General features: G+C 38.1%; 1 protein-coding gene across 4 annotated transcripts in view; it reads right to left on the bottom strand.

Annotated features, from left to right (window-relative positions):
• Nucleotides 1–12110, bottom strand: part of LOC149661988 (irregular chiasm C-roughest protein-like) — a 189720-nt gene that overhangs the window by 105772 nt on the left and 71838 nt on the right. For all 4 annotated transcript variants that reach the window (XM_089843579.1, XM_089843575.1, XM_089843580.1 and 1 more), the window contains exon 3: nucleotides 11081–11124. The gene's annotated coding sequence lies outside the window, so the exon portion shown is untranslated. The remainder of the gene's footprint in view (nucleotides 1–11080; nucleotides 11125–12110) is intronic.

The following is a 12110-nucleotide window of genomic DNA, read 5'->3' as shown; positions in this document are numbered from 1 at the left end:
ATGGTTAGTCTAATACTTTAAAGCATCTCTCTCTCTCCCATCTCCATCGTCCCTTAGGATAAAGATCGAGCAGCGGCCAGCGGGGGGATTTAGTAGAGAAATATAGTGGTCATTGGAAGGCCCAAACTTAAAAGGGGAAAAGAGGGCCAGAAATATTATGGAAGGGATACTATACTAAGGAGGAAGACGCGCTAAATTAAAGGAAGGCTCTCTTCCTCCAGGTAGGAACTAGAAAGACGGAAAATTGAGTGGGGGGATTTCTCGCTTATTGGAGGCTTTAATATCGGGGAAATGGGTCTTCGTTGTTTACAGAGGCGTATTTCACGCATTAACACCGGGGCAGACTGCCGAATTATAAAGGAGGAACCTGGCGCATCCCTAACTTTATTAAAGTTCCACCAAAAGCTAGGAGAATGCGCCCCTTTTATATCACTTTATATCGTATAAATAGAATCTTTAATCGGTTGACCAATATTATAGCGTAAGGGTGCTGCAGTGTCTTATAGAACACTTTTTGTTTTAAATTTAATCAGCAAAATAATGTTAAAAGGGTTGCTTTTCAATTATAAACTCCGAGAGCTATTAACCTTCCCTCGATCCTTAAGTCTTTTTGAAGAAAAGTAAAAAGAAAAAGCGTGACTGTCGAATCGAAATCTCGTTTGAAGCTTACGCTAAGAAGAGCCTAGAGGTTAAAGGGTCTAGGGATCTAAGAAGTTCAATCAGATCAGCAAGACTACCTGAGCGTTTTCTTTTTAATCCAACTCGCGTCTGGAGGTTGGAACTCAAAGCGAATGGAGCCAAGCGGCAAAGACGTCTTCTGGAGACCTCTTGGGACATTTATCGGCTTTTAAAAAAAATATTGCCCCGGCTGGGAAAGAGAGAGAGAGAGAGAGAGAGAGAGAGAGAGAGAGAGAGAGAGAGAGAGAGAGAGAGAGAGAGAGAGAGAGAGAGAGAGAGAGAGAGAGAGAGAGAGAGAGAGAGAGAGAGAGAGAGAGAGAGAGAGAGAGAGAGAGAGAGAGAGAGAGAGAGAGAGAGAGAGAGAGAGAGAGAGAGAGGGGGAAGGTTGATATTGGAAGCGCCTTGGGTTGGCAGATTTAGGAGTTCAGCGCGGATTTAGCCAATTTGCGCTTGTAATATGAAAAAATAAAATTTATTACACCGTCAAATCGAGAGCGGGGCACGAGATTAAAAATTTAGATGGCGTGTGAGAGATAAAAATTGCACGTCGCATTTAGGTACAAATAACCCTATAATTAAAAATTCATTTCTGACTTCAAATTCTTATTCTCCCCCTCTTTTTTTTTTTCAAGATTATTATCAAGGAAAATTATATTACGAAACCACCAAAAAATCTTATGAACATATACTTAAAAATAAAAAATCGAAGCCTTATTAAAATTCATGAATGTCACCAGAGGTAACCTTACTATAAAGGGATTTATATTACATATACAAAGTGTGGTTATAAGGAAGCGAAAGAAAAGGGCAAAACACCCTCCAATTCGCGGTAGCGTCGATGGCAAAGAGGAAGTAACGGGGCTATATGCCTATCCACAGAACGGGAGCAAGGCTTAAGTCAGCTAGAGAAATCGAGATCTTTTTCTCCATCCTCCCTCCCATCCTCCATCTTTATGCAAAATCACCTTAGTACCTCTAACGTATTTCCCTTGTCTAAATCCTTCGGCGTAACAACATTCAAAGCAGGGAACGGTTCAACCTCCCCAACCCTTCTACTATTTTCCATTGAAAAACTATAGGTAGGAAAAAAAAGCAAGGAGAGCTCTCCGGAAAAGAAGAAGTAGGTAGTGGGGGAGAAGATCGATAAAGGAGAGATGGTTTTTGACCTCTTCCGAAAGGATTTGGACGGCTTAAAAGTGGTTGACTAAAAAGAAACATAGGATGGGAAACCAGAGAGGGAACAGAATAGGAAAGAATAAAGAAAAAAAAATTCTAAAGTAAATAAGGTCGACTCGAAATAACTTTGGTCGCCCCCCCCCCCAAAAACCTAATTCCCAATGAAACTAATAAGATTTTCGATATAAGATAAAAAAGAACCGTTTGTGGTAAAAGGGTACGGTTGGAAACATTGGCCTAATACAATTGTCAATTTTCATTCAAAAGAGCTTAGGATTTTCTTGTATTTTTAATAGTTCTCAACAGAATTTAGTGTTTTAATTCTTAATAAAAATAAATAGAAATATTTCTTATTTATTTTTGATTTCAGCGCAATTTTCCAACTACTTTTTACGAATGGTTAACTTTTAATGGTTGTTGTTTAACCATTATTATTATATAAGAAAGGAAGAAATCCTTTATAAATATCTAGTTTTGGTAACCTTTCGAGTTCAATTGTATATAATAACCCTTCGTTAATGTTATCTCAATGACTTGACTTCACGACGTAGGTTTTAAAATTATATTTTCCTTCAGTTTCCCGCCCTTTTTTTCATTCTAAAAATAAAAAGGTGGCGAAGCGTATAAAGAAATTACCAATTCCTTTGCTAGGAAGAAGAAAGAAAAATTAGGAAAATAGAAAAACTTGTAAACTTTTCTCTCTCTGGGCTCCTTTTATACTAACAAAAACTATATAAATAGGAGCGTCTATATCGGTATGATGCCCATCCCTTCCAAAAAAAGAAACCAGAGAGAAAAATAACAATTCTTTATCTCCCCTGATATTAAAAATCCAAAGTTTCATTTTTTTCTCTCTCTACTCCAAGCACCGCCTCTCCCCGGTAGAAAAGAGAGGAGAGAAAAGGAGTGAAAAACTTTTCTCTCTCCCTCTCTCTGGCTTCTTTTTTTTTAAGTTTACCATTAAAATAACAGGTTTTATTTATTAGAGTTTTGCCAATACGGAATCAAAAACGGGGAGGTAGAGATCTTTTTCTGTTTCTTATTTCTATCCAGGGATATAGGGGAGAGGGGGTGTAAGCGTTACACTAAAGTGGTGATTGCTGCTTACATTTCCAGCCAAAAAAGTAATAACGGCAGCAAGGCGCGGCTTTCACAAAAATAACGAAAAAACTATACGAAGAGTGTATACACCCCGTATATTTTCTTCCCTTTATATGCCAATTTTCTCCTTGGTTTTTATTTTTCCACGGATTTTTTCTCTTCGAGTCGAGTTTTCTTGGAGCGAGAGAGAGAGAGAGAGAAAAAGGATTCGTTTAAAATCTTCAAATGTCTTCGTTGGAAGCTAAGGTAGGATCTAGCCCCGAACTATCCCCAAATGAGGGGGGGTAAGAAATATGACGTATTATTTACAGGAGACAGAATATACCTGACTGCAGCGAGGCGACGCACGCGCCAAGGGACGCTAAAACACAAAAAAGGAGGTTTAGGAAGAATGAACTCTAAAAAAAAAGGTATGTTGCTTGGATATTCTTTTGTTCATCATATCATATATGTGCAAAGGGAGCGTGAAGAGCAAAAGAAAAATAATAGGTCAGATGAGATTAAAATTAGCCTTTGTCTCTCTCTACCTTTCGTAATATGATAATAAATGATTGAATCATCAAAGGAGACAAATGTGTTATATTGAATTTACTATTTTTATTAAATATTTTAACGTTTCACGTCTCCTTTAGAAGCCTGAACAAGATCACGCTCTCTAATATTAAGGTTTATTTTCTAAAAATATTTCGCTTTCGTTAAGCCTCTTTCGCATGGACAGAACTTATATACAAGACGCGAGTATGACGGGCATCTTCCAGCGCTCAAAGTATACCTACAACACACACCGGACGTCTCGTTTGGAATGCCAGACCAATTTACATAAAATGAAGTATAGAGACACGCCATAAAGAAAAGAGAGAGACGAAGCGAGGTAGACAACACCGAGTACCAGTAGTAGTAGTAGTAGTACTAGTACTAGGAAGTTAAGCTAGGTAGCTTTAGGAAAAGGATATAATAGTGTACTTGTATTCCCTAACGAAAGATTCCATACTTTTGGGATGAAATAAGCGAGCGAGAAATCCGGAAAAGGCAAAGAAATAAAGAAAGAAAGCGCCAGAGTAAAAGGTCAACCCCTCAAAAATCTTACGAAATGAAATGCCAAATACAATTTATTTTAAAACATGCAAAATGGATAAAAAAGGAATAGAAAAGAACTAAGATGTTGGTTGGTTGGTTGGGAGAGAAAGGAGGTAAGAAAGTTTGCTTATCGCCGCAACAAAAGAAATTTGTGGATTTTTACTGGTTTTCCCCCGACTCTTCAGGGGGAGGGGGTATTTCGAAATTTATTTTTCAAGATAATTCTTGACTTTTGTGGTCTTAGAATTCCAAAAAAGAAAAGAGGGTAATTTTTATTCCTGAACAGAGAAATATTGTTATTTAAAATGTTAATTGGAAAACGCGTGGGTTTACTTTTAGCACTTGAAGATTTGAAAATTTCTGGAGTACCTTTCGGATTCGGCCTACGAAATGTAACCACTTATTTGACGTGTTTCATTTTTAACAAGCGGCTTTAATTATTTCACTAACGAGGCAGTAAGTATGGAATTCGTTACTTAATTTGCTTAATTAATGAATTTTAAGTTATAATTCAATGGCATTCGTGATATATTGGAAGCAAACTTGGTTCGGTTACATCAATTTCAAAGGCTAAATTTATTAAACTGGGAAATTAGGTCTTCGTATAAACAATGATAAAACTGTTCAAAATTTCGCGACGCAATCAATGTCTGGCGAATATTCGCCAAAGCAGGCAGGCAGGCAGGCAGTAAGCAACGTCGAGCGCGAAACCCTTTACATCTTTAGAATATTAGAGTCAGCACTTCCGATTTCGCGAATCTCGATCCTCGACGTTCGACTCTAAATACCGCATCCGTTAGTAGTTGGATTTAGTTTCCAACGCGCGATACGTAATGGTATAACACTATCGAGTAAAACGCCTCGACCTATAGCCTGCAGAATTGGTTGCCAACCCCGAACCCCTTCTACCAAGTATTTCGCGTCTAAAATCGAAGGCTCCAAATGTTAAATGGCCTAGTTTAGTTTAATCACGACAGTCTCGGTGTGACATCCTCGAGAACAAAAGGGGGAAGGGAAGAAGGAGGTGGGCGGGGCTCTCAATTCGAGACGTATACGTTGAGGGTGAAGCGAGCCGGGATTGAATACAACGTTCCATCATGCAACGATATAGCTTGAATTCCTCCGTCTGCTTATTACTACTACCCCTTGATCCAAAACATCAGGCGCCTTTTAACGAAGTTAATTTCGAAAAGGGTGCGGCGTTAACTATTCTCGGATGACTTTGAAGAACGTATATAAACAGCACGTACAAACCTTCTGGGTAAACGAATCACGATTGCTTTCTCTTTTACGTAATTCTAACTTCGTTATCAACGAGGTAAACAACAAAACAGTGCATATTTTTCCTTACATAAAAGCTCGCTATTGCAATAACAATTGAAAAGGTTAACGACGTGAGTATAGTTAAATACAAAGGAATGATGGAATAAACAACTATAGCAAATCCACAATTAAAACGTCTGTTTGTTGTTAAAATTATTTTTAAGAACAAATTAGGAAACTAGGAAACGGTTATGATTATTATTTAAAATTTCACTCAATTAAAATAGGGCCTTCTCTAAATTGACAGTAATACAATTACAGATATTTCGTAATTTTTAAGATAATTATACATAATAGCCCGCATCTGGACTTGACATCGATCGGGTCCGTATCTCTGACGGCCGATATAGCTACCTTTAATCCAAAATTTACAATAGACCGCTAAAACATTTCTGGGAAACTAATAATTAGGTAGAAAGTGGGATGGAAGGATGGAGAGAGTCGAAGGAAGGCGTAGGTAAATGTATAAGAGGATGAGGTTTGGGTCGCCTAATTCCGATACGCCATCTTAACTTTCCAAGCCGTTAGGCACGGTTCCCGGTTAGTACCTGAGCTATACGGGATATATATCTATTCTATATAGAGATATCGGGGAAACGTCGATTCATCTTGCCAACGGGGAAAGATCTAGGTGGGAGCTAGGACTAAACGCGACTATTCAATATTAATCAAGCTCTCGCACCCCAAAATGTAACACAGATACAAGACAGAGAGAGGAGGAGGGAGCGATAGAGTTGGGCGCATGGAGAAAGGGATGGACACTATCTCGAAATAATAACACCGATGGACATATTCGTCCCCTATTCTGGTTTATTATTGCCACGTTATTCCTACAATATTCACGGGCCCGTTTTGACTACGACTTTACTGGGAATCGTCGTATATTTTAACGATCGATTGACACAATACAGGGTGTAAAACAAGGTCCGAGACACTTACATAAAAATACATCAATTTAATGAGACTTAATTAAATTAATCATTTGAATCTTAAATAGCTACCAATTAAAATGAATTCCAAGTTCAATCTCAGTGCTGAGACCACATATTATTTATATCACCCTGTATAATCGTTTCCTCAACTGGATGTAAGTGAAACTTCTCTCTTCCCCTTCCCCCTTTTCTACACACTAAAACTTTGGATAAACAAGCGGAGAGACTATTACGGCATACACACAAAATTCGAATAATACCATCACCCGCCTCCTTCATGCGGCGACCGAACTATACTAGAGTTTAGTATCGTCACGAAGCCCCGAATTAGTGGCCAGTCGGCAGTGCAGCCTGAGTAAGCTTTAATACTGCACAGTCCACTTGGAAAGCGATATCGAAACTTTATTGCCTAATCGATAAAATTTGTTCTATATGGGCTCTATGAAATTTGTCTTCCACGCAGACACTATATCCCGAATCGCTACTATTTCAAATTTCACTCTAGAAAAGCGCGTGGCTTTGCTTTTCCCGCCATCAGTCAGAAGAACCGGTAGGGCATGCTTTTATTATACGAATACCAGCCCGAAATTAGGTCTTATAGAAATGGGTAGACGCGATAAAATCTCGGGGAGTAAGGGAACTATATATCCAGTATGCCGCCACGACGGAAGGAAATTTCCTACAGTCTAAAGAAGAGGTGAATCGCTTCAAATATAACCTGAATATTTATTACTATAGGAAGTTAACCGGCGTTTGATTTTATACGTGTATTTAAATTTATATTTACTTGGAGTCTAAATGCCCGTTCAGATTGGATTAAAATCGAGATACGATCGAGTGAGCTATGGCTAAAAAAAGGTACTAACGAAGTGGTGCCATCTCGACACTTCAGGACGAACGAAATTGAAAATTTTCAAATTTAACCCGCGAATCTTTTACGTATAGTTATTGACACGTGTCTAATTAAACGAGCAAAGCGACTTCTAACACGTGAACGTATAATTGGGGGCTTTAATTCTCACACAATTCGTAATCATCCTATCTTATAAATTTAACTTTTATGACAATTAATATTTAAACATCAAACACACGAGTGTTCTTCAGAAACATTTTAAAATATTCGTGGATTGACTCGAGGCATTCTTATCTTTATTATAAGGAGGTCTGTGCCCGAATTATACTTATATAGAGCTGGTAGAAACTATAGACTTTAGTCACGTAGCGAAACTAACGGTCGAAATCAAAGCGTGGTTTTTGGGGTTTTATAAAACTCACGAAAGCGAAGCTAGCAGCGCTATTGGACAAAGTTGTATACTCGCTCTGTGTATAAGCTCAATGAAATTTTAGTCCGGCCTCTTGCCTGAATAAGGAGGAAACAAAAGCGTGGAACGAAAGACACGCTACGTGGCAAAAAGCCTATGCCTACATTACACAGTTCAGAAATATTACCTCAGTTGAAAATAAAAAGAAATTACCTTAACAAAACACCGAGTTGTTTTAATGAATTATAAAAAAAGAGGGATCAAGCTCACGGACCCCACACGACGATTAATGAAAGCCCTTTATAAATACCTTCGCCTAATTTACTAGATTTAGCGCTCCTTTCCTTGGCATAAATAATGAACTCCATCCTTCCCCCCGCTTAAACCGTATGGAAAGAAACACTCCACGGAGTTAGGATACCAAAACAAAATAAAAAAAACCGCGTCACTTCGATAAAACGCTAATTTACTAAACGTTAAGCCTGATTAAGTGGGTAATAAATTTTTATCACCGCGAGACGGCAGTCTTAAATATATAATAAGTAATTAAAATTATAGTACCTATCGAAAAGGAGAGAGAGAGATAGATTGGAGTGAAGAGAAAATAATAAATATTAAATGACTCTTGATCGTCTTGAATCACTAAAGGAAAGCTATCATACAGGGGCATAAAGTCTAATGTATTTTCAATACGCGCCTGTAGAAATGTTTCACCCGCAACACACCGATGTTCAGGGAATAGCCACCCACCCGGCGTTTGGAATTTTAAAAATTATGTAAAAATGCAGAAATGTATTTTCTTACCTTGAAAATACGCTCAGAAACATTCAATCATTCTATTATTTTTCAAGGTTATTTCATAATCCAGTTAATCGCTTAGTTCTTTCGAGGGGACACCGGAAGAAAGTTTCGTTATGATAAAGGTGATACTAATAGTGATGAACACAAGAGAGCATTGAGAGAGAAAGAGAGAGATAGAGAGAGAACGAGATTGGGTAAGCAGCAGCACACGCGCGCTGTGAAAACGACTGAAAGGAGCGCGGGAAAAAGCTCTTTCCACCACGAAGATCGGTGAGCGAATGATCCTTACTAGCTAGCGCCAATACTGGCGTTTGGCCTCTTTAAAAGGGGGGATTTTTGTCGCGAGCGCGAGGCTGCAGTGAGCGCGTGCAGCGGCCGTCCTCGAAATCCGGGGGAAGAGCCCCCTAGATTTTATACTATTATTCTTTTAACAACGCCACTACCGTCCACAAACGGAGTCTCAGGAAGTCTCGCGCCAGCCCGAATCGTTCTCTCAATTCACCATTTTTCTACGAATTCCCTTCGATACAATCTCTAAAAATCTGATAAAGCTGTTTACCCGATAAGGTAAGAGAACTTCCTTTCGTTTTAATGATAAATTTCGCTTTTAGACTTCTAGAACAACCAAAACATATTTGTCAAAAAAATATTGCCGTCTGCATGCAATCTTTGATTCAGAAAATGAATAATATCCGCAGATCGGTTTTGATATTTGACAGAACCATTCACTAGATGGCATCAGCGAGCATTGGGCAAGTTTAGACTTGAGATTTAGTATGACAATAACCGCAAGATATATCATCAAATTCACTCATAATTTCCAAGTACAGTATTTAGGGAACTGGGTTACAAAAACTAATTATTTTTGGAATTACAAAGACTACGCTATTAATGACGTTATTAACACCTTGAATGATCTGAATTTGGTAATAAGAAGCGCCAAGATGGTTTAAAAAAGATAAAGTCACGCGACTAAATAATTTAAAGTCAAATTTGGGTCTTTCTCGATCGATTCTGTAATGCTAAGCCCCTCGAGTTCATTAATAAAAATGTCATCCTAAACCAACTAGGGCTATATACCTTCCTAGAATTGGTTTTTTTTCTTCTGTTCTCTCTCACGTTATTTTAGCTTCTTACTTTATTTTAAGAGAGACGACCAACGGTATGAATTTTTTAGCACGGATATCCTAGCTTTTAGACTCACTCGCCGAATTCAATATCGGCAAGACCATTAAACATTACCGGAGACAAACTTCACTTACGAGTATTGAATATATAATCGAGTCAGACTGCAGGAAAGATATTTGGGTTTCTTTTACCTACTAGTAAGGCCAAAAAAAGCTACAGCTAGATTTTTTTCATTTCCGAAAAAGATCAGGCTAAAAAAGAGTGACTAACCTAACGGTAACCTAAAAAAATTGCCAAAAAGAAGAAATATCTTTTTAACTTATTTTAAAAATATGGAAAAATTGGTTTAAATAACTTAACATCCATATTTACAGATAGTCTAAGTGAAACTTAGGCTTTTTGCTATCGTAATCCGTAAAATAAATTTATAATACCATAAAAAATAAAACCTTATCTGAATTAATACTTCAAAAATTCAAGGGCACCTGTCACTACGGAACTAAAGAATATAAAGTTCAAAACATAATAAAAAAAATTAGGGATCTCACTATAGTACACCTTTAAAAGGTCGGTCCATAAAGGTTACGTAACGGTCCCGGAAGAAATTTAATTTTTAAAAATAAAATGCGGCGGGTGCTTATAAACTTTCTCTTGTATAAAGAAAATCATATTCGGAAGCGGAGAAGAAAAAGGATAGAAATCACGTCGTTTTTTCTTCCGCGAAGCTCCTTTTAGATCTTGAGGGATTTATACAGACGGGGATTAAACGACAAAGTCTAAGGTAGTCGTAGCTGTAGGTCGCGCGCGTGGAGTTTTATAAAGAGATAGGAAAGCCTGGGGAAGAGAGTGAGCTCGGATTTAAGACGCTTTAAAAAAGAGTTTTGTGGATGAGGAACAGATAGGGATGCTTGAAAGAGTAAAGAGAGAGAGAGAGAGAGACGTTGCTTCTTAAAGAGGTGGGATGGAGAGAACGGGGGACGGGACGAAGGATAAAGATGGAAGCAACGGGATGAGGATGCGGAGAAGAAACCAGTTGAGATTAATACTACCCGGAAGACCGATTATGCAAACTAAGAATGGAAAAATACACGGAGACGATGTTCTTAGTCGATAAAGGAGAAAAACTCCCCGGGGAAATCTGAAACTATAGACTGCCAAAGTAGTTCTTGTATACCCGGCATTCAAAAAACGCCACCCACAAACCCCCTACCAAGAAATAATACCGGGTACCAGAGAACTTCTCTGGCAACACACAACCAACCTAACCCATACACCAACCAAGCCCAAGACCGGGGAGATTTTACATAAATTGAAAAGGTAAGTAAAATTCTGCTCGTCGGAACTATACTGTATACCTATAGCTTTTCCGGAAGCAGTGGGGCGGCGAGGGGATCTATTGAATTTTTTGGGCAAGCTTGATATACATGCCAAATATATATGATATTATTATTATATAAATATTGAGAGGTTCATGATAAGGAAGGCTAATGTAAACACGTTTTCGTTACTCCAAACGTCACGAGGTAAAATGATAAAATAAAAATATCTCAAAAGATCACCAACTTAAAAATAATAACAAGAATTTTAAATTTCGTAACTTACCTTCTTTAGACTGTCTCTTTAAATCGCGTTCCACTTTGAAAAATCTGAAACGAAATGAATTGAAATTAAATAAATAAAATGGGAATTTAAAATTTCGTAATTCGTTTACATTAGGCAACGAAATTAACCTTATTCGAATCAAATTAAAAATTTAAAACGCGGGGAAAACCCAAATTGAAATAGAGATTTTAGAGTTCATAGATAGACTCAACGATAATAGTACAGTTGAAAATGCATAAACCTTAATAGGCCCGCGCTGTCTGAAAACGCTATATAATATTTAGGCCTAGTTATCTCTAAAAGTATAGGGGGAGGAGGAGATGAATAAAAGTCTTTAGTTTTTCGCATCAGTCCCGGCGTTTTTACGAGCACTTTGAAATTTCCGTGATTCTAAGGTAAAGATTTTGAACGAAAGGCGAAAAAGCCATGAAAAAGAAATGAGACTTTTAAAAGAAAATCATTACCGGGGGAAGCAACTGAAAGTTCTAAATATTTTATTGGAGTTGGTCCCGCATCCTGCACGCTACAAATAGTATAGGAAATAGTAAAACCCGGCTGGAGAAAAAGAATTGCCAGCAACTTTTCCTCGAACTTTGCTCGTGACTGAAGAAGAATTCCGTTATGACACCGACCTATATATATATATACTTCTACATTACATAATGGGAAAATACAGGATCTTCTCTTCCTGATATTGGCCAAATTAGTCTCTGCCGTAGATTGCCCAGTCGTAAATAAACAATAGCCTTGGCAAATGACAATACCTTAATTAGTCGAAGGAAAGGAGGGGGGGAGTTGGGGGTTGCGATAAATTTTCAAAGTTCGATTTCCAAAATGATCCCAATTTTGCCAGTAAAAGGAGTCGAACGCAGAAGCGTTAAGAGCAGAATGTGTGTGAGAGAGAAAGGTTGGTCGAGCTCCATCGGGACGACTTAACTCGCCAGGGAAAGAGAGATAGGAGCTGCGGATAGAGATAGAATATAAGGGCGGGCTGGAATCCCGACAGAGACTAGAGTTCACCTCCAGATGG

Source organism: Phalangium opilio, unplaced genomic scaffold, assembly GCF_054372755.1.
Source record: "Phalangium opilio isolate 3A_F unplaced genomic scaffold, DU_Popi_V2 ptg000070l_1, whole genome shotgun sequence".
In the NCBI taxonomy this organism is placed as follows: Eukaryota; Metazoa; Arthropoda; class Arachnida; order Opiliones; family Phalangiidae; genus Phalangium; species Phalangium opilio.
This window is presented reverse-complemented; position numbering and strand designations above follow the sequence as displayed.